Below are 22,926 nucleotides of genomic sequence, written 5' to 3'. Positions count from 1 at the left end.
ATGCACAAAACCGGTTCAACTACTTTTGCAAGGCGAAAAAGAAAGTCGAATCGTGAAGCCAATAAACAATATTTTTTTAATCTGAGCATGCAAATTGAAGATTACGTTATATATTTTACATTAAATATATTTGCAGAATAAAAACTTTGGTAATGAGAGTCCCAGACAATATATTAATTGACTGTTTTCCCACTAATTCCACGTGTTTTAAGTAGTAGTTTACTCGTAGTAGCCCACAATGCATTGTAGTTCATTGAGTTGATTGGTCAGTTTTTCAAGGCCATATTGGCCTTGTGTTTTGGAAATTACTATGCAAATATATTCTGACGTCAGAAAATCTAGAGTTCTCGACCTGTATAATATTAATGAAGAGTTGACTGAGTTGATTATATTGATCAATAAACCGTGGCACACTCGTTACGATTGAATACGATCGATACGATCGTGCAACGTTTAGTATATGAACATAGAGTTGACTGAGTTGATTATATTGATCAACTGTGGCACAATCGAAACGATTTAATACGATTGATACGATCGTGCAACGTTTAAAATATGACAATAGAGTTGACAGAGTTTATATTGATCAACTGTGGCACAGTCGTGACGATTTAATACGATCGATACGATCGTGCAACGTTTAAAATGTAAAAATCTTAGAGTTGACTGAGTTGATTATATTAATCAATTGTGGCACAATCGTAACGATTGAATACGATCGATACGATCGTGCAACGTTTAAAATGTAAAAAAAATATAGTTGACCGAGTTGATTATTTTGATCAACTGTTGCACAATCGTAACGATTGAATACGATTGATACGATCGTGCAACGTTTAAAATGTAAAAAAAATAATGTTGACTGAGTTGATTATATTGATCAACTGTGGCACAATCGAAACGATTGAATACGATCGATACGATCGTGCAACGTTCAAAATGTAAAAAAAAATAGAGTTGACTGAGTTGATTATATTGATCAACTGTGGCACAATCGTAACGATTGAATACGATCGTGCAGGGTTTAAAATGTAAAAAAATAGAGTTGACTGAATTGATTATATTGATCAACTGTGGCACAATCGTAACTATTGAATACGATCGATACGATCGTGCACTGTTTAAAATGCGAAAATAGAGTTGACTGAGTTGATTATATTGATCAACTGTGGCACAATCGTAACGATTGAATACGATCGATACGATCGTGCAACGTTTAAAATATGAAAATAGAGTTGACTGAGTTGATTATATTGATCAACTGTGGCATAATCGTAACGAATGAATACGATCGATACGATCGTGCAACGTTTAAAATATGAAAGTAGAGTTGACTGAGTTGATTATATTGATCAACTGTGGCACAATCGTAATGATTGAATACGATCGATACGATCGTGCAACGTTTAAAATGTAAAAAGATATAGAGTTGACTGAGTTGATTATATTGATCAACTGTGGCACAATCGTAACGATTGAATACGATCGATACGATCGTGCAAGGTTTGAAAAAAAAATAGAGTTGACTTAGTTTATTATATTGATCAACTGTGGCACAATCGTAACGATTGAATACGATCGACACGATCGTGCAGGGTTTGAAAAAAGAATAGAGTTGACTAAGTTGATTATATTGATCAACTGTGGCACAATCGTAACGATTGAATACGATCGATACGATCGTGCAGAGTTTGAAAAAATAATAGAATGCATTATAATAATAGCACAGTTGACTGAGTTGATATATCCTGACATAAATGAAGTATGTTAATTTGGTACAACAATTGATTGGATCGACAAACTGATACGATCGAGTACAGTTGACAAGATAATTATACTGCAAAATGAAAAAATCAATATGAGTACAACTTGTGACGTCATAATGAAACGCAAAAACGAAAAATTTTCAACAAAATGGCTTATTTCCTATCTAGTCACTGTATAAGCTATAATTTATTGTGATATTGGTCAATAAATCCTAATTTGAAATTGACGCTAAAAATGGGGACCATTTTAGGACCTTACCGAACATACTCTTTTACCCGACAATGCTACTCCCGCTACTAGCAATATGATGCTAGGTTGTTTTAATACATCTGTACTGCCTACTGATGACTTGGTCCTGAGTGTAAATGGTCATTCGATTATGTTTAAAAAATATTATAAGGCCTATCTGGCCTAATTGATTTCTAAAACTATGTTTCATTGTACATGTTCAACATTTTTCATTCAATTGTTTATTTCTAATAAATTTGTGTGAATTAACATTGTAACAGTAAATGTTAATTACTACACTTTCATACCACAACAAATACTGTATTTGTGGTACATGTATCACTTATATTTGTATCCATATAACAAACAAAAATGAAAAGAGAATAATTTTGCAATACCTTTTGAATACTATAACTTTTTAGATATTTAGACATATTAAGACTAATTAAGTAGATGTTGATAATATCCACTTGACATGCTTGAAATTCTATTAGATTACTTTTGGAGCAGTTTTGAGTCTTTGAAGCATGCTCAAAAAAGTTCTTTTGGTGAAATCATTTTCATATTTGTCAATTTTTGTTTGTTTCGACCAGCTTTGGAGGAAATAGTATCAAAGAATTGATAAAAATCAGCACAGAAGTTTACTTCCTAGCTCATCTAGCCCCTAGCATCTTGTCAGGCATTGTCATTACTAAAAACCAATAAATGTATTCTAATCTGAGGAAAAATTCGACCTTTTAACAATTTTTTTTACTAATGATGATCCTCCACAAAGTAATATAAATAGAACCATACAAATAGTAAGCAAATACATATAAAAAAAGATGTGGTATGATTGCCAATGAGATAATTCTCCACAAGAGACCAAAATGACACAGAAATTAACAACTACAGGTCACCGTAAGGCCATCAACAATGAGCAAAGCCAATTCCGCATAATCATCTATAAAAGGCCCTGAAATGACAATGTAAAACAATTTAAACGGGAAGACTAACAGCCTTATTTATGTACAAAAAATAAATGAAAACGAATATGTAACGCATAAACAAACGACAACCACTGAATTACAGGCTCCTTATATCATGTTCTCAAATCTAGATATCATCTCCCATTTAGAAAAAAAAACACATGAAAAAATGAACCTAGAAAAATGTATTATGTGTTGGTCTCCTAGCTACAAAATGTATCCAAAATCAAAGATGTGGAACATATTCTATCATAATCATTTGGTAACTAAGGGAGCTACCATTTGATTTTTATGGTGGGGCTAGGATGAAATTTTTTGTCCTGCATTTTTTTTAAGCTGTAATCTCTGTCCTGCCTTTTTATTTTTCAGTCTGTTCGGTCCTGCCTTTTTTTTTTAATTATCCTGACTTTTTGTTACCTAAATTGTTGTCCTGACTTTTTTTTTGCAAGTGTCTCATCCTGCCTTTTTTTTTTTAACTCAAAACTCCTGTCCTGCCTATTTTTTTCAGATTTCATCCTAGCCCTCCATAAAAATCAAATGGTAGCTCCCTAATGCAATTAATGTCTCTTCCATGCCCGTCTTGAACATAAAAACTAAATAATAAATAAACAACACTCCTAATGCTCAGATTGTTTGTCATCGTGCAACACAACTAATAACACCATATAGGAAAAACATAGAACTCCTTTTGTCATAAGACACTGTCAAACATCCAAACATACTATCCACACTCATATGTGTCCACACTTGTTATACTGCAAAATAAAATATGTCGAATCATCGATTGTCGAATACTGTACCATAGTCATTATCTTCTCTTAGACTAGTATTAAATACCTTAACCTGTGCTTTCCAAAACCTTTCAAAATTGAGTGTTCTGAATGCGTTTTTTTTTACTTTACTTGGCTTTTTAACTTTTCGGGAGTCTCATTTTTGTCATTTTTGCTTTTTTGGCCTTGAAGTCATAAACCTTTCGAGTAAATTTTTTGTACTCATACTTCAATATCAACCAATCAAAATGTTGGATTTCATGTTTCGAGCATGATTTTTGTGCTCCGAGGCCCGAGCAAAGTTTTATGACTTCAACCCCTGATGTATAAAATTTAAAGCATGATATCTTCGTTGAGTTCTTTATCGACCTAGTTGTTATAATACGAGTAAACAGTCCGGAGTCTCAACCATACACCGCTGGTTTCTGTTTATCTTATGTTTGTAATTGAAGACATTGTACAACGTTTATACATTGTAAAAGATGTTGTCCTGGTTAAGAAACAATATTTAAACAAAAAACATTTATAGCTGTTTTAAGAAAAAAAGTGAATCAATGTTTTCCTTTGGCCACCGTTTTCCTTTGCTGTCTTTTGGCTTGTTAAAAACTGTCTTATTAACGCATTTGTCATGTTTACTTTTATTCATATGTTCATCATGTGTAAGTCTAGACATATCTTATATGTACTGTTGGGTTGTGGTATCACTATCGTTTTCTCTTTTAATATTTAAGAATACTTTTGTATTTCTTACAAGTGCTTGCTGGTATCTATAAAGAGGTTATCTTCATGATCAATTTCTTGATTTAGATAGTCATGTTCAAAACAAAATATTCAGATGTGCGCAATAATTTAAAGCTTGTATATCAAAGGTTCCTTGTGATAAAAAAAAGTCCCTTCTTGTGTTTTACCAACGCCATTTTAACTGTTATGGAATATTATAAATTATATAGTGTGCTCGTGACCTAATAATGGACATATGGTGTCAGTTAATTCCATATTGGGTGAGAGCGAAGCTCGAATCCCCATATGGAATTTACTGACCCCATATATACCGTATTACGTCACTAGTACACTTTGTAACGAATTTATCTTAACGACTATCTTAACATGTGGCCATAGACGAGTGACCTATCACACATAGTGAGCAAGTCTTTAAAACCGTTAGAATTAAGAGACCATTGATCATTCAAAAACAATTGCAAACAATAACAACTTGTTAGTTTTAAATATGTTTTCTGAATTTATTTCAATCTTTCAACTTCTGTTGAAACCGTTAAGATCTTTTCTCAGTACCGTTTTGTTTTTATAAAGGGACGTAACACCACCTCTAACAATGTACTGAAATAAGCCTCGCCCACCTACTTACCTAATATTGAATATACACGGTCTCCACGCAGTTTACAGCATGAACTCTACATGTGACTCTCCCGAAGGACCTACATTCATCATTATTTTTGAATAAAATGGGTTAGCTTTTTTAAGTATTTTATTTTAATGTCTGTGTAGGTCCGTTGGTCAAAGTTTCGTGTATAAACACTGGACACTTTAAATTTGCAAAACACTCATTTGCAAATCCGCCGCCGCCTCAAATAAGAGCTACAGTGTCATGTATATTACCAAAATGTGCGGAATTACATGGGATTCAATAATTTCATTAGTTTTCTACTGTTACTATTATATTTATTTTGCTATTTGATTTATAAAAACATGGGATTTTCAATATCCCATGGGACAGGGCAAAATCCCATGGGATTTACCATTATCCCATGGGATTTTGGTTAAATCCCATGGGATTTTTTTTGGTCCCATGGGATAATTGTAGTCCCATGGGATATTTGTTGTCCCATGGGACAAAAAAAATCCCATGGGATTATTATTATCCCATGGGATTTTTAATATCCCATGGGACAAAATAAAATCCTATGGGATTCAAATTATAAATATATAGATATAAATATACAGTATGTGTATGTTGCAATGAATGCTGTTTGGTAGTAAAAAGTTTTAAATGTATACAAGTTTTTTTATATTTTATTAAATTTTTTTTCATTTTGTCACAAACATGTTTTTTATTTGTTAATATGACAATAAAGATTATAATTCTGATTTTGGAATGTATAATAAAATTTAAGGTCAAAGAGTAAAGTTCTTTCACTGAAACAAAATGATGACATGTTTAAATAAATGAAAAAATATTGTTTTGAAATCTTTGTCTTGTTCATTTTATAATGAAAAATAGAACTGAAAAAAATATTTCATATTCTAACTGAATAGTTTACTCTTTCATGAAATAAGGTTTTCTTTGTTATAGTTTCATTGCAATACATGATTGAATATGCAAACAATTTGAATTATATACCTTTGTGGTGTACATAATATTATGCTTATATTTGCAAATTTATAATTTAAACACTTTTTGTGTTAAAGTTTTAGTTTTCTTTTTCGCTGCTTGCTATGTACAATTATTCAGTCCACTATATAAGAGTCAAGTCAATAAATTATTTCATCCACTAGAATATTCCTGCAATTCATAGACAAAACATTTTTCAATCTGTTCTTCAAAGATCCTCCTCGGTACATCTTTATTGGATGGAGCGATTCAAATGAGAAGACAAAGCAGGTTTATTTGGACAACAACATACTAATATTTTTTTCATTCGTTCCTTCTTTCAATTGATAATTACATTGTTGCATTTACATGATCAAGTTCTTGAGCATCTATGATCGTGATGATATGACTCCTTTTTGTTTATAGTCATTATGTTGAAATTTCCTTTTTCTATTAAATGTAGAAAAAAACATTCCATTTCAAATTAATAAAAAAAGTCGCACTGTTGAGAAAAATATCATCTTCCAAGTTTTCTGTTCAGTGTTGATCTGTTGAATGATGACCATGAAAACTGAGATGTCTGACCTACAAATACACAAAACTCAAAAATTATCAGTGAAGAGAAATACAGCAATAAAATGACTATTTTATCATGTTTATGAACATTTTAATAAACTTTCATTTAAATATCTATTGTTAGTACTCTTATTTCAGTGCTTTGTGTCTATGATTTACATATTACTGGTTATTGTTTGGTTCCTTGTTGCAGTCTTTTCAGTTAAGCCCATTGCAACAAATTTTTACAATTTGTTCAAATGTTGTGCTGTTATTAAAACCACTGTCCGGTATAGCGTTTGGTCATTGTCAAAGGCTGTACAGTGAACTATTTTTGTTAAATTAAGGGGGCTCACAGGTTTCAATCAATTTTTTTTTCTTAATACATGTAATATAGGGTTACACTATATTTTTCTATAAATGAACTTTATCTTATACTTTATAGAAAAAAAGAAAAATTAAATTAAAACTAGAGGCTCTAAAGAGCCTGTGTCGCTCACCTTGGTCTATGTGCATATTAAACAAAGGACACAAATGGATTCATGACAAAATTGTATTTTGGTGATGGTGATGTGTTTGAAGTTCTTACTTTACTGAACAATTTTGGTTCTTACAATTATATCTATAATGAACTTTGCCCATTAGTAACAGAGAACTATATTTGGTAAAAATTTACATAAATTTACCAAATTAATGAAAATTGTTAAAAATTGACTATAAAGGGCAATAACTCCTTAAGGGGTCAATTGACCATTTAGGTCATGTTGACTTATTTGTAAATCTTACTTTGCTGAACATTATTGCTGTTTACTGTTTATCTCTATCTATAATAATATTCAAGATAATAACCAAAAACAGTAAAATTTCCTTAAAATTACTAATTCAGGGGCAGCAACCCAACTACGGGTTATCCGATTCATCTGAAAATTTCAGGGCAGATAGATCTTCACCTGTTTAACAATTCTACCCCATGTCAGATTTGCTCTAAATGCTTTGGTTTTTGAGTTATAAGCCAAAAACTGCATTTTACCCCTATGTTCTATTTTTAGCCATGGTGGCCATCTTGGTTGGTTGACCAGGTCACGCCACACATTTTTTAAACAAGATACCCCAAAGATGATTGTGGCCAAGTTCGGATTAATTTGGCCCAGTAGTTTCAGAGGAGAAGATTTTTGTAAAAGATTACTTTAATTTATGAAAAATGGTTAAAAATTGAGTATAAAGGGCAATAACTCCTAAACGGGTCAACTGACCATTTTTGTCATGTTGACTTATTTATAGATCTTACTTTGCTGAACATTATTGCTGTTTACAGTTTATCTCTATCTATAATAATATTCAAGATAATAACCAAAAACAGCAAAATTTCCTCAAAATTACCAATTCAGGGGCAGCAACCCAACAACCGATTGACCGATTCATCTGAAAATTTCAGGCAGATAGATCTTGACCTGATAAACATTTTTACCCCCTCAGATTTGTTCTAAATGCTTTTGTTTTTGAGTTATAAGCCAAAAACTGCATTTTACCCCTATGTTCTATTTTTAGCCGAGGCGGCCATCTTGGTTGGTTGACCGGGTCACACCACACATTTTTTAAACTAAATACCCCAATGATGATTGTGGTCAAGTTTGGTTCAATTTGGCCCAGTAGTTTCAGAGGAGAAGATTTTTGTAAAAGTTAACGACGACGGACGACAACAGACGCCGGACGCCAAGTGATGAGAAAAGCTCACTTGGCCCTTTGGGCCAGGTGAGCTAAAAATGGGGACACCATTCAATCACACTCACAATCCGCCTTTGAAAGAAGCATATATATACATTTTTGTAAAGGTACTTTTTTTTCTGTTTAACTAATAGGAGAAATAGAGGTGACATTTTGAAATGAAAAAAGAACTTAATTACAGAAATCGCTTAAATTTTACAATAGTTTAGTTTAAGTAAAGTTAGTTGAAAATGATAATAAAAAATATAGGTCACTGATGAGCTAAAAAAGATATTACAATTCTCATGCCAAAAAATGGCATTTCTGCACCAAAGGGAGATAATTTGGAGCTTTTTCAATGATATATATATACATTTTAAAAGTTGTCTGGGGCCAAAACGAATTGATTTTTTAGAATGATTTCTGTACCATATGAAAAGGTAAAAACTAATAAAGTTATAAATAAAATTAGTTATGAAAAAAAAATATTTAATATTTTTCTGAAATTTTTATACCCTCGAGCCTCCTAAAACATTGTTAAATGTCATTTTATCTCTATAGGAGAAAAGTCTTATTTGAAATCAGACTGCTTCTTATTTTTATATCAACCCAGCCATATTATGCCTGTCCAATATCAGGAGCTTGTACATAGTTCAGTGGTTGATGTTGGTTCATATCCGTCATTTTTGTTTTTCATAATATTTTGTTTTTTTATAAATTAGTCTGGGATATTTGAAGTTTGAATTGATGCTTTGTTTCAAATTTTGTTAGCGTTGTCTTTTATAGATTACTATATCATGTATAGGGTATGAGTTTTTTCATTACTAACAGGTCATCATTGGCCTCTAATAAGTAATTACAATGCTTACATCCACTTAATTGAACTCTGATGGATAGTTTTCTCATTTATCGTACCACATCTTATTTTAATAAATATTTAATCATTACTCAAGGGCTAAAACTTTTTTCAACAGTGGACTTACCATTTAGGCTTTGTTGACCTTTGTAAATCTATTTTTGTTGATAATTTCTTCTGTTTATAGTTTCCCTTTTATATCTTTAATATTCTTGCCCTACACATAAAAGGGTAAACAATATCATTTAATGACAAAAATAACTACTAATACATAACTAGAGGCTCTAAAGAGCCTGTGTCGCTCACCTTGGTCTATGTGAATATTAAACAATGGACACAGATGGATTCATGACAAAATTGTGTTTTGGTGATGGTGATATGTTTGTAGATCTTACTTTACTAAACATTCTTGCTGCTTACAATTATCTCTATCTATAACAGTACTTTCTGTGGAAAATGTTATTGAAAATCTTCAAATTTTAAGAAAATTGTTAAAAATTGACTATGAAGGGCAATAACTCCTTAGGGGGTCAATTGACTATTTTGGTCATACTGACTTATTTTTAGTTCTTACTTTGCTGTACATTATTGCTGTTTACAGTTTATCTCTATCTATAATAATATTCAAGATAATAACAAAAAAACAGCAAAATTTCCTTAAAATTACCAATTCAGGGGCAGCAACCTAACAACCGATTATCCGATTCATCTGAAAATTCCAGGGCAGATAGATCGTGACCTGATCAACAATTTTACATCCTGTCAGATTTGCTCTTAATGCTTTGGTTTTTGAGTTATAAGCCAAAAACTGCATTTTACCCCCATGTTCTATTTTTAGCCATGGCAGCCATCTTGGTTTGTTGGCCGAGTTACCGGACACATTTTTTAACTAGATAACCCAATGATGATTATGGCTAAGTTTGGTTAAATTTGCCCCAGTAGTTTCAGAGGAGAAGATTTTTCTAAAAGATTACTAAGATTTACGAAAAATGGTTAAAAATTGACTATAAAGGGCAATAACTCCTAAAGGGGTCAACTGACCATTTCCGTCATGTGACTTATTTGTTAATCTTACTTTGCTTAACATTATTGCTGTTTACAGTTTATCTCTATCTATAATAATGTTCAAGATAATAACCAAGAACAGCAAAATTTCCTTAAAATTACCAATTCAGGGGCAGCAACCCAACATCAGGTTGTCCGATTCATCTGAAAATTTCAGGGCAGATAGATCTTGACCCTATAAACAATTTTACCCCCATGTCAGATTTGCTCTAAATGCTTTAGTTTTTGAGTTATAAGCCAAAAACTGCATTTTACCCCTATGTTCTATTTTTAGCCGTGGTGGCCATCTTGGTTAGTTGGCCGGGTCACCGGACACATTTTTTAAACTAGATACCCCAATGATGATTGTGGCCAAGTTTGGTTTAATTTGGCCCAGTAGTTTCAGAGGAGAAGATTTTTCTAAAAGATAACTAAGATTTACGAAAAATGGTTAAAAATTGACTATAAAGGGCAATAACTCCTAAAGGGGTCAACTGACCATTTGGGTCAGGTTGACTTATTTGTAAATCTTACTTTGCTGAACATTATTGCTGTTTACAGTTTATCTCTATCTATAATAATATTCAAGATAATAACCAAAAACAGTAAAATTTCCTTAAAATTACCAATTCAGGGGCAGCAACCCAACAACGGGTTGTCCGATTCATCTGAAAATTTCAGGGCAGATAGATCTTGACCTGATGAACAATTTTACCCCATGTCAGATTTGCTCTAAATGCTTTGGTTTTTGAGTTATAAGCCAAAAACTGCATTTTACCCCTATGTTCTATTTTTAGCCATGGCGGCCATCTTGGTTGGTTGACCGGGTCACCAGACACATTTTTTAAACTAGATACCCCAATGATGATTGTGGCCAAGTTTGGTTAAATTTGGCCCAGTAGTTTCAGAGGAGAAGATTTTTGTAAAAGTTAACGACGCCAGACGACGACGGACGACAGACGACGGACGACAGACGACGGACGACGGACGCCGGACGCCAAGTGCTGAGAAAAGCTCACTTGGCCCTTTGGGCCAGGTGAGCTAAAAAGTAGGCAACTGAAAATTTTGCCTCATTTGTATATAACTTTGACTTGATTCTCATTCTTGCTGTTTAATATTATCATTGTTTTATGAAAATGAGGTCTTAGTAAAATTAACCTTGGCAAACAGATATCTTCTTTTTTTATATGACACCTTGCATTCATTTCGTACAACAAGTAGACCTATGCTTATAATATCTGATAAAATGACAAAACCAAGAAAACTTAGCATTGACCAAAGAACCATAAAATGCGGTCATGGTTTTATGAATCTGCCAGAGAGACATGCACACCTTACAATTGTTACATATCCTACAAATATAATCTACCTGTAACTTTAAGCATAATTATGATAAACAATGCAGTGTTTCATTGACCAATGAAAATGAGGTCACGGTCATATAAAATATGACAGACAGACATGTGCATCTTTCAATCATTCCGTTCACTAAATAAAGTGACCTTATTGCTTACAGTATCTGGAAAATAAACCAAACCACAAAAGCTAAACATTTTCATAGTTCCTTATACCCTGTCACATTCATAATATATGTGCCTGTTCCAAGTCAGGAGCCTATAATGAAGTGATTGTCCTTTGTTTATGTGTAACATTTAACTGTTTTTCCATTTTTTGTACATAAATTAGGTTGTTAGTTTTCTGGTTTGAATTGTTTTCGTTGTCATTTCTGGACCTTTTATAGCTGACCATGCTGACTATGCAGTATAACTGGGAGTACTCTCAGATCTGTTCATTGTGTCTTTTTGTGTAGGGATGTACAAGTACCCGGCCATGTCCACTTGTATTTTTGTCCATCTGATGAGTTAAGCCTTTTTCAACTGATTTATATAGTTTATTCTTATGTTGCACTGTTATACCACTGTCGCAGGTTAGGGGGAGGGTTGGGATCCCCCTAACATGTTTAACCCCGCCACATTATTTATGTATGTGCCTGTCCCAAGTCAGGAGGCTGTAATTCAGTGGTTGTCGTTTGTTTATGTGTTACATATTTGTTTTTCATTCATTTATTTATATAAATAAGGCCGTTAGTTTTCTCGTTTGAGTTGTGTTACATTGTCTTATCGGGGCCTTTTATAGCTGACTATGCGGTATGGGCTTTGCTCATTGTTGAAGGCCGTACGGCGACATTTAGTTGTTAATGTCTGAATCATTTTGGTCTCTTGTGGACAGTTGTCTCATTGGCAATCATACCACATCTTCTTTTTTATATTTGTTCATTGTTAAGGCTGTAGGATGACCTTGAGTTGTTAATTTCTGTTTCATTTGGTCTCTCATGGGGAGTTGTCCAATCATACCCCATCTTCTTTTTTTTTATTGTCCTATGTACTATGAAAATAAAGTAAGATGAAACTTCTCAGTCAGACATATGCACCTAGTCGACCTTTTGCTAATTTGAAAATAATAAAATAGAGAAACTGGCCAAAAAAAACAAAAAGGTAACATTAAGCAATGAACCATAAAAATGAGGTCAAGATTGAATAAAACATGCCAGTCTAACATGTACATCCCTAAAAATTTTCATACAACAAATATACTTTGCATGTTTGCATACAATATTAGAAAACCTGACCAAAACACAAAAACTTAACAATAACCACTGAACCATGAAAATGAGGTCAGAGGATAGAAAACCAGATAAATTGACACAAATCCCTGTGGTAAGACAAAATGTGCCATAATATTAGTCCAAATGATAATAAAGTCTTGCATGGCTATTCTGTTCTGTTCTGGTTTAGAAAATCCCTCCTTCAAAGGAGCACTTTGCACAATGACGAATAAATGTTTATATATATATATACCTAAAAAGACATACTAGGTACGCCTCGTGAGATAAGTGTTGGTTACTGTCAAAGACCCTTACGCTTGCTTGGCGGAAGGTTTTTAATTATGAAGACGAGTTCGTACTCCATGAAGAGCAAAGCAAAGCTTCCTTGTTATGTATTCTACAGTGTAGCAGGCATCCATGCATTTACATTTGCAACCACAAGCACATATAAAGCTACTAGGGTCCAATATAAAGTTAGTGTCTAGCTATTTCAACTTTTTTCTTGGACGCCGTCATAGTAAAAAAAAATCCTTTCAAGGTGTAATAATTGTTTGTATTACAAAAAGAAGAAACCTAAATCTTACTTGTTAGTTGTTATGGGCTAACAAAAAAGATTTATTTAAAGTTGGTTATACATACAATACAACATAAGCTCTAGAGCTTTTATCCAACATATATATATATATATGACAAGAACAATACATAAAACATTAAGTTCATCACTGAGATAGTAGTCTCAGATAGAGGGAGACAGGGTCAACCAAACCCCTATTCAATCTGAATGTAGGACAGAAAGTCACGGTCAACAAGTCACAGACAAAAAGTCACAATTCAGTTTAGAGATTATTTTTCTTTGAACAAGAAAACACTTTTTTTGTATTTTTCTTGAAGTTTTATTTAAGAAGCAACTTAGTAATTAAAATTTATTCAATAAATATCAATAATAATCAAATAATTGTTATGAAAACAAAATTTCAAAGTGGCTTGGTACTTAAATGGCTTCAATTTGCCAATAAATATGGCCCCATAAATATATCCTTTGCAAGATTAAAATCTAATACATTTCCATTTATCGTGTTTATCAAGCTCTATGAGCAATTTCCTTAAATTGAAAATGAATATATGTAATAAAAAGAAAATATTTCAAGATCTTTTTCATATATATTCAAACCAATTGTCAACAATTTGTTTGTGACTTTTTGTCCTATCAAATTTGTGACTTCATGTCCTGTGACTTTTTGTCCTGCGACTTTCTGTCCGTTTACCTTCCATCTAAATCAGTAAACTGAATTATTGTTTTTTGCAGTAGTCCGGGTAACGAGTCGATATCTGTTATTAATCATGCAAATTGCGAGTCAACACTTACACACCTTTTTTCAGAATGTCAGCTAAAAACAAAGAATCACTGGTGATAGGGGAGTGTAACCGATGAATTGAACCTGAATCAGATAAGATTTTCCAAGTATTACGGAGTCGGAGAACCTCTTTATTTGATCACACTCACCGGGAGATTTAATAATGAGGCTACTAAAAACATTTCATTTTCCCATGTTCGCTGTTTTTCGCTATAATTATTTAAAGCTGAATAAAGCTATTTGAAAAATACATTAATTTGTGTTTTTTACTGCTACAAGATATTTGAATAAAATCACGTGAAAAAAATGCTAATTACGCACCAGTTGCTGAGCAGAGAATCATTTTAAGCCAGGAACAGTATATACTAACTGTAAGAATAGAAATTCCCTGTAAAAAGGCAGTCAAATCTTAACAGAACTGTAACTTAATGATACATGTATATCAAGTTCCAACACCTCACCCAGCACCCTGGCCCAGCACACTGAGTTAGCAAACTGGTGTGTGTCAGTCTTATAATATAAAACTGCGTAGGTTCATATCGTTAGATTTATCATTTGTTTGGATATTTTTAGGATCGTTGTAAAATTATATATCTTGAACTTTGTTAAAATACTATTTTAAATTGTTCAATTCGTTATATTTCATAATTTTGTCAAAGTGTACTTTTTAAAGTTTTAAATTTTAAAGATATAAAAACGAATATATAGATATATATTCCATTTTGATTTGAGGGAAATCTGTTTGAACTGTACTGACATGGTCAGTCAACTGATTTGTTGCAAAGCTGATTACAGGTAATTATAACATACAGCAATTTTCCATTACGACAGTGCGTGTACTCTCCGGTGTGTATAACGTAAAGTTTCTAGAGAACATCCTGTCTACGTGTAATACAGATTGATGACATTACACAAAATTTCTTTTGTTAAATGTGCTTAGGTATCTGTGTCTATTCCCTATTTCAACACCACAAATTTTTCGAAGAAAACAAATCAAAAAATCAATTATATGAAAAAAAGAAGAAAAGTAGCTAATATCAACTTCAGTAACTAGTAACTGCGCATTGAGTAATCATAATTTCAATATTGCATGAACCAACAAATGGAAGTTTTTAACGACCTTGACTGGCTATACATCCCTTGCACGGTCGGTAATGAACCAACCCTTGACAAAACGTATACATGTAGGCCTATGTAAAAGTGTTTAAAAAGACCAATTCCTATTGGTTATATTGCACACTAGGACCTTAGATAACTAGAACTAAGCAGTGGTAGATCCAGAAATTCATAAGTGGGGACCCATTGACTGCCTAATAGGGGGTCCCTGCCAGTCATGCTTCAGTGATTCCCTATATAATCTCCCATTTTCCAAGATTAGTGTGTGGGGGTGGGGCTGGAAAAAAAACCTAAATCCGCCTCTGCTAATTGGGAAGTCATTTTGTCTGATACACACATATAAATACCTATAAAGTACAAAATGCTTCAAATATATGCATAAATAATAATGATACGTCTAAAAACCGTTAAGGATCTCCTCGGTGCACGCAAGACATAAAAAGTCACTTAGGACATGTATTTTAGTGTTGAGGGTATTCATTCGATTCATAACTTATTTCATAATCTTGTAATTTTTGTTTTGATAAAATTTGAGACATGAATACATGTATTGAGACATATAATACATGTATTATATGTCTCTGATAAAATAAAACCAACTTTAAAGAAGTTATTTAAGTTTGAATCGGCTGTCACCTGTGTTTTGCATTGGGATGCCAAAACATTAATGTTATTTACAAAAATGCCAAAACCTGCAAATATATTTTAGGCAAAAAGAGACATTTATAAATCGATGATTTTTACACTAAACGTTTTTATAATTTGTTATAGAAATATTAATAAGTACATGTACATAGTTTTATCAGAGACAACATATAATATAATTGTATTATATGTCTCTGGTTTTATCAAGGATTTGTATAGTAACTGCACACATCCTTGGTTTTATAAAGTCCTTCATTGCTTCAACCCCTTGGTGAAATTTAAATGGCGAAACGATAATTAATAAACTATCTATCTATCGACATGCGCCGTTATTTAGGATTTTAGAATACGTCACGGATGACCGATGATCATTTTCAATACCAATCATCATTTGAATTTTGTCAATTGATCTTTAATGATTAGGACTGATTGGTGATGGCAAAGAATGTGTCTCTGTTGATGGTTATAAACACATAGAAGTAAAATTTGCAAAAAAAAGTTTACTTGGAAAAAAATATAAAATTATATGAATATGCTAAATAAATTTTTCTTTGGTATGTAATAATCGAAGACGTTTAGAAATATAAAGAATCTTCACATAGTTGGGAAATTTTCTATTCAAGTTATATCATTTAAAAACGTTTAGAAATATAGATCTTTTTCGATGTACAATTTGGCCCGCTTGGAGATCTTAATAATTGTTTGCCTACTTTCGTCTATTTATATTGCTGAAATTCTTTAATAAAAAACTTGTATAAGCCCTTGCTATAATATAATGAAACTCGTCGCCAATATCACCATAAAAACTTAAAGAACAGATACAATCTTATCCTAAATAGTTTGCCATCTAACAATTTAAAAAGAAATTTTGAGTCGAAACTGAAGTACCAAATCTTTAAAAAGAATCACCTTTTTTTGTAACAGTATAGACGTCGAAAATTAAACTCTATATATATATTCTTTTTTCAAAACTCCTGAAATAATTTAAAATTATATTTAGACAGCTTTCATATGCAAATCTTTTTAGAAGTATGTGAGCGTATTACCCCCCCCCCCCCTTTTTTTTTCCTTCTATAAAATTTATTTGTAAACGAATTTTGTGTCTTAATTTGTGTTTGCTAATTAACTGCGGTTCATGCTGTCAAAGGTAAAAAATGTCTCCTTGTGTATAAGTTATTGATAAAAAAATATTTGAAGCCGCCAGAAGAATAAATCATTTCCTGAACTTAAATACATTTATTTGTAAATAAAGACAATTTGCCTAAAACATTCTCTCATATATTTAAACAATTGTAAAATAATTAATTCAACAACTTTCTTTTACTTTTTACTTTTCTTCTTCATTTTTTTTTTTTTTTTTTTTTACCCATTGCTCTTCATTTACTGATCACAAATTTTTCGGATGCTTATTATCCTATTTTCGTATCGAACTTACATGTTAGCAGTTGAACGGAATTAAGTACATTTTCCAGGAATTTACAACTTAAATTTTCAACAACAAAATTCCACACTTTTTTACTGGGATTTTTTTTTCCTTCTGTTTTGAAGGCGCCACCAGTGACCCCGTAGCACACATAACCAACACCTCACATGGCGTATTCACGATGTTGAGGTATTGACCTACAATCACATTTATCAATATACAGCAAGTAGGTAATTTGGTGTTGAATGCCAGTAGGTCAGAATTTGTTAATTGAATTTTACCTGTAAAAGGGTCACTAGCTGTCAAATTCATGTTCATCGATTTTAATCAAATTCACATAACATGTGGTGTTGAATTGTTTATTAAAATTCCACGCACAATCTTGGCTGATATGCATAAAACCATTATTTCATGAACCTGCATGAAATATTGACTTATCACAGAACTCAAAAAATAAACCACCGAAAGTCCACATAAGAGATCATAAGAGGGTATAGAGAATAACGGGCAAAGAAAAAAAGGAATAAAGAATAGTGAAAGAAAGAGAATAATGATAAAAAGTGTAAGTCATTAAAAATATAGCTTAAAAAAAAAAAGAAGCCTCTTGCATCAATTTGAGGAATTAACCCAAGATTAATTTTACGGCGGCTTATTTTATTTTGGATTAAAAATAAACACAATTGACAAGTTTCCTTCCCCTGCATTTTCGATCGCACATGTAAATAGCACGTTGGTCTCAAATAAGACACTGATACATTACAACACTTGCCGTCAGTATTTGAAAATATTAATTAAGAAGGTATAGAAAATTAATGCACGCACACTATTATCCACCACAGGCCTAAATCGTTAGTCCGCAAACAACGAGGGTGATAAAAAACCCAGCACTTTGAACACAGCCACCGGCATGCTATGAATTTGAAAGCTTCCCAAATTGAGCCCAAATTAGTAACTATCAAGTTCTATTAACCATAGAAAACTGTTGTCCTTCTTTATCAAAAAATGAAATTTAAATCAATTTATTCATATATTTGACCGACTAGAATTAATTGGGGAATTTAAACCAATTCCTATTGTAAGTGATAAAACTATCAGATCATAATATCAGGGTGATTGAAATGAGGAAAAGGGGGGGGGTGGCGATCAGGTATTTTGGGGGGAAGAAAGAAGGGAGGGTGAGTCCACCCCCTTCAATTTGATAATATGCTATTATCTTGTAAACGGTTTAGATCCCCACCCCTAAAGATCCCCACCCCTAAACCATATATATTCTTGAATGGGACAATAAAATGAATCAATTAAAATTAAAGGGAAGTCCCTGGGGGGTAACCCCACCCCATTCAATTTGAGAATGTGCTATTATCTTGTAAACGGTTTAGATCCCCACCCCTAAACAATATATATTCTTGAATGGGACTATAAAACAAATCAATTAAAATTAAAGGTTAGTCCCTGGGGGTCACCCATCCCCGTTCAATTTGAGAATGTGCTATTATCTTGTAAACGGTCCAGATCCCCACCCCTAAACCATATATATTCTTGAATGGGACGATAAAACAAATCAATTAAAATTAAAAGGAAGTCCCTGGGGGTCACCCCGTCCCGTTCAATTTGAGAATGTGCTATTATCTTGTAAACGGTCAAGATCCCCACCCCTAAACCATATATATTCTTGTATGGAACAATAAAACACATCAAATGAAATATAGGGAGAGTCCATGGGGGGTCACCCCCACCCTCACATGTTTGAAAAACTTTTAAATGGTTGAGATCCCCAGTGGTTAAGTGAAAAAAATTCCAGATCACAGGGGGAGGATTCTAGGGGTTGGTAGTTCAACTTGGAACCCCTCCTTTTTTTTGGACACTCAATGCATTTGAATGGGAACATATAGTTGGAACCACCCCTCCTAAATCTTTGGTTGGGAACAGGGAACCCCCTTTATAAAATGGCTGGATCCATCCAGGCATACCATCTAGCTAGCTATTAAGGCTATAAAAATATGAAATAAATCAAACAAGGAAATTAACGGTGTAGGCAACTGTTTTGAATTTAAAAAAAAGCCTTTATTAACAATGTTAAATTTTGTGTGCATTTATTTTTGCTTATTTTCAATAACAAATAAATAATGGACAGAATTGCGTGATTGATTATTGTAATTTACGAAAAATCTGCATACATGTTATAAAATGGGAAGTAGAAACTGGAAATTTGTCAAAGAGACAACAACACAAGTGACAACCAAAGAGCAGACAACGACCGAAGGTCACCTATGGGTCTTCAATGCAGTGAGGAAATTTTGGCACTGGTCTTCAACTCATAAATATGTCTCAGAAATGAGAATGATATACAGCTCTCATTTGCATTAATAAAAACCTCACAATATGTTCTGAATATCAGAATATACAGTATTGCAAGATACTCTCATATTGTACACATATGGAGCTGAGAAACTGTAAAATTAATCATGCTAATTTAACATTTAAGTCCTCGGAATCAATCTTAATATGCATACTGTTGTACAAAGGAATATAAGTATGCAAAAGACATATATATATATATATGGTCTTCAAAAATAAGAGTATCAATGCTATTAATTTATGACAAGCTCTTAATCAAGTAATTATTTTGGTTTGTTTAAATATTTAGGAGGTTAGTATGACCTCCTTTTTTGTGATGATGTTTTCCTTTTAAGCTGGGAAAAATTGTTTGTATCAACAAAAATAAAAACACAAAGTTAATCTAGAATTATGTTTTTATCATTTTTTTATGTTTAGATCATGTAGATTGTCAGCAAGATGAAAAGAAAAAAAAAATATGCAGCTCAAAAGTCAAAATGTGGATAAGCTGAGGTTCAAGGTCCTACTTTTGCAGATTTTCATATTTTGCGTGAATGAATTTAAAGTTTATACCATGGACAGCAGAGAAAGAAAAAAAAAACTTTCAATTTTCCTGCTTCTGAAGGATAAATGTAAAACATCTTGTTTTTGGTAAGTTTTATGCTCTGTTTTAATAGTGTTGGTGCATTCATCTGTCCAGTCCTTCCTCTAAATTTTATCCTCTTTAATTTCAGTAAGTAGCCTGTGGATTTACATATATATACTCAAAATTTAGTACTAATATTAAGGGATTTTAGCATGACATCCTGCCGAATGCTTGTTAATCATGTTTATGTTCCAGAACATATGAGTATTTAGACTACGCGTACAGTCTGCCCAATTTTAAGAAGTTGGTCAAGTTTATTAGAAACAAATATACATTACAGATCAACATAACTGAAATCTTTAATAGATTAATACAAAAAGTTTAATTGCAGTAGAAATAAAAATACATGTTTGGTTGAGCTCTGGTATTATAGACAGTACAAGTACCGGGTATACTCAAATGGTCTGATTGTAAGCATATGGTCGGACTTTAAGAGTATACTTATATGTTTCGGACCATAAACGTACGGTCCAAATACTTATATGGTCTGAAACATTTATACATGTCTTAAAATAAGTATCTGACAAACACGTTGGTGTTTGTGAACTTGGTAATAAGTTATTTGATAGAAATATAATGTTTTCAGATTATAAAAATAAAAATATCCCATATTTACTTTTAATAAAGAAGAAGATTATTGATGTATGTATAACTGTAAAATGAGACAGCAAGCCAACAACACAAAAAATAAGTATGAAACAATATATTTTTTTGTATCAATGTTATAATCATGATAATTTCCAATATGTCCGAAGATTTCAAGGTATTTTTACATTGAAATAAAACACAAATTGAACTCTGTCAGAACTTCAAAAGCTTAAAGATATATTGTTTCTGTTGTCTGCATTTTGTATAATATATTGAAATTCTAGTGAATAATGGAATATGTTATTATAATTGCCTAAAGTTTTAACATTGATCTTTATATATGATATAAATAACTTGGGGAAAATACCCATACGTTATAAAGAAGAATAAATTAATTGATTATTATATACCGGTAGTATTAGAATAGGAAGATGTGGTATTTGCTAATTTGACAACTCTCCATCAGAGACCAAAGGATGTAAGAGGTTAGAAACTGATGACATTGGACAACCTTTAACAATCAGTAAAATCCATACCGCATAGCTATAGTATTTTTATTAAAAATCATATTATTGCTACATGTATGCAAAAATTTTTATATAATACTTCAGATTTTATTGGTTCTTTTTCAGAAGGATTGAAATTCATCATCTAGAATAAATGGAGAAAACATAGAAACAAGACCAGAATAAATTCAAAGACAAAAGTTGGATCAGCTATTATTTTCATTACTCAGTCAATAATTTGAAGTTCTTTTAAATACCAAAGATATTGAAACCACAATAATGTCAATGTTCTGTGCGCTTAATGACCAAAAAGTGGACTATAAGATCACACAATGCTGGATGATAAGAAACTATTAATGTTTTGTGTGGAGGGATATTGTGAAAAAAATAGATTTACTTAAATAGCTACTGTAAATTCAAGAATTGTTGTGAGGATTTATATTTGCAAAAATTGCAACACAGATGTAAACGCAATAATTTAAACTCCCATTTAGAAATATTTTATATGAATTAAACTGATCTCAAAATCGTAAAAAATTAAAATCTCATATTAGTCTTAAATGACAAAAATCCAATAATAAATGCACGCAATAATTTCTGAATTTACAGTACTAGTATGTTCAGCCTTATATTAGAGTTTTTCATTGATTTCAAATGGTAAATAATAGTGTTTCAAGAAAGTATTCTATAATTCATAAATAAACATATATTGATACTAACATTATCTACTTTGTTGTTTAAAAGTTTAGTTTTGAACAGTTATAGAACAATATGTTGAATTAACATTTCCAAAGAAAAAAGATATTCAATTAATAAGATTCATCTTATAACAATTTACTACCAAATAGAATGCATTGTAACATACACATTACTGTATATTTATATCTATATATTTATAATTTGAATCCCATAGGATTTTATTTTGTCCCATGGGATATTAAAAATCCCATGGGATAATAATAATCCCATGGGATTTTTTTTGTCCCATGGGACAACAAATATCCCATGGGACTACAATTATCCCATGGGACCAAAAAAATTCCCATGGGATTTAACCAAAATCCCATGGGATAATGGTAAATCCCATGGGATTTTGCCCTGTCCCATGGGATATTGAAAATCCCATGTTTTTATAAATCAAATAGAAAAATAAATATAATAGTAACAGTAGAAAACCAATGAAATTATTGAATCCCATGTAATTCTGCACATTTTGGTTATATTCATGACATTGTAGCTCTTATTTGAGGCGGCGGCGGATTTGCAAATGAGTGTTTTGCAAATTTAAAGTGTCCAGTGTTTATTCTTCGTCGTGTTAAACTTCATTTTCATTTCACACCTTCAGTATCAGTTAAATAACATTGACGGTACTAATTTTTTGGCAACATATGCGCATTTCGACAATAAAATTATCTTAATTGATGCTCTTTGTCAAAATACTTGAAAACCCAAAGCTGATTAAAGCATGTAAAGATATGAAGACC

At 32.1% G+C, this 22,926-nt stretch overlaps 1 long non-coding RNA gene across 1 annotated transcript; it reads left to right on the top strand.

Annotated features, from left to right (window-relative positions):
- The first annotated feature begins 17,496 nt into the window (after positions 1-17,496).
- Positions 17,497-22,150, top strand: LOC139491379 (uncharacterized). Its single transcript, XR_011656526.1, has 3 exons — positions 17,497-18,164; positions 20,141-20,353; positions 21,569-22,150. It is a non-coding gene; the product is annotated as an uncharacterized lncRNA (long non-coding RNA).
- Positions 22,151-22,926: the final 776 nt, after the last annotated feature.

The sequence above is a fragment of the Mytilus edulis genome, chromosome 10 (assembly GCF_963676685.1).
Source record: "Mytilus edulis chromosome 10, xbMytEdul2.2, whole genome shotgun sequence".
NCBI lineage: Eukaryota > Metazoa > Mollusca > Bivalvia > Mytilida > Mytilidae > Mytilus > Mytilus edulis.
The sequence above is the reverse complement of the archived record's forward strand: the minus strand, read 5'-3'. Positions and strand labels throughout refer to the sequence as shown.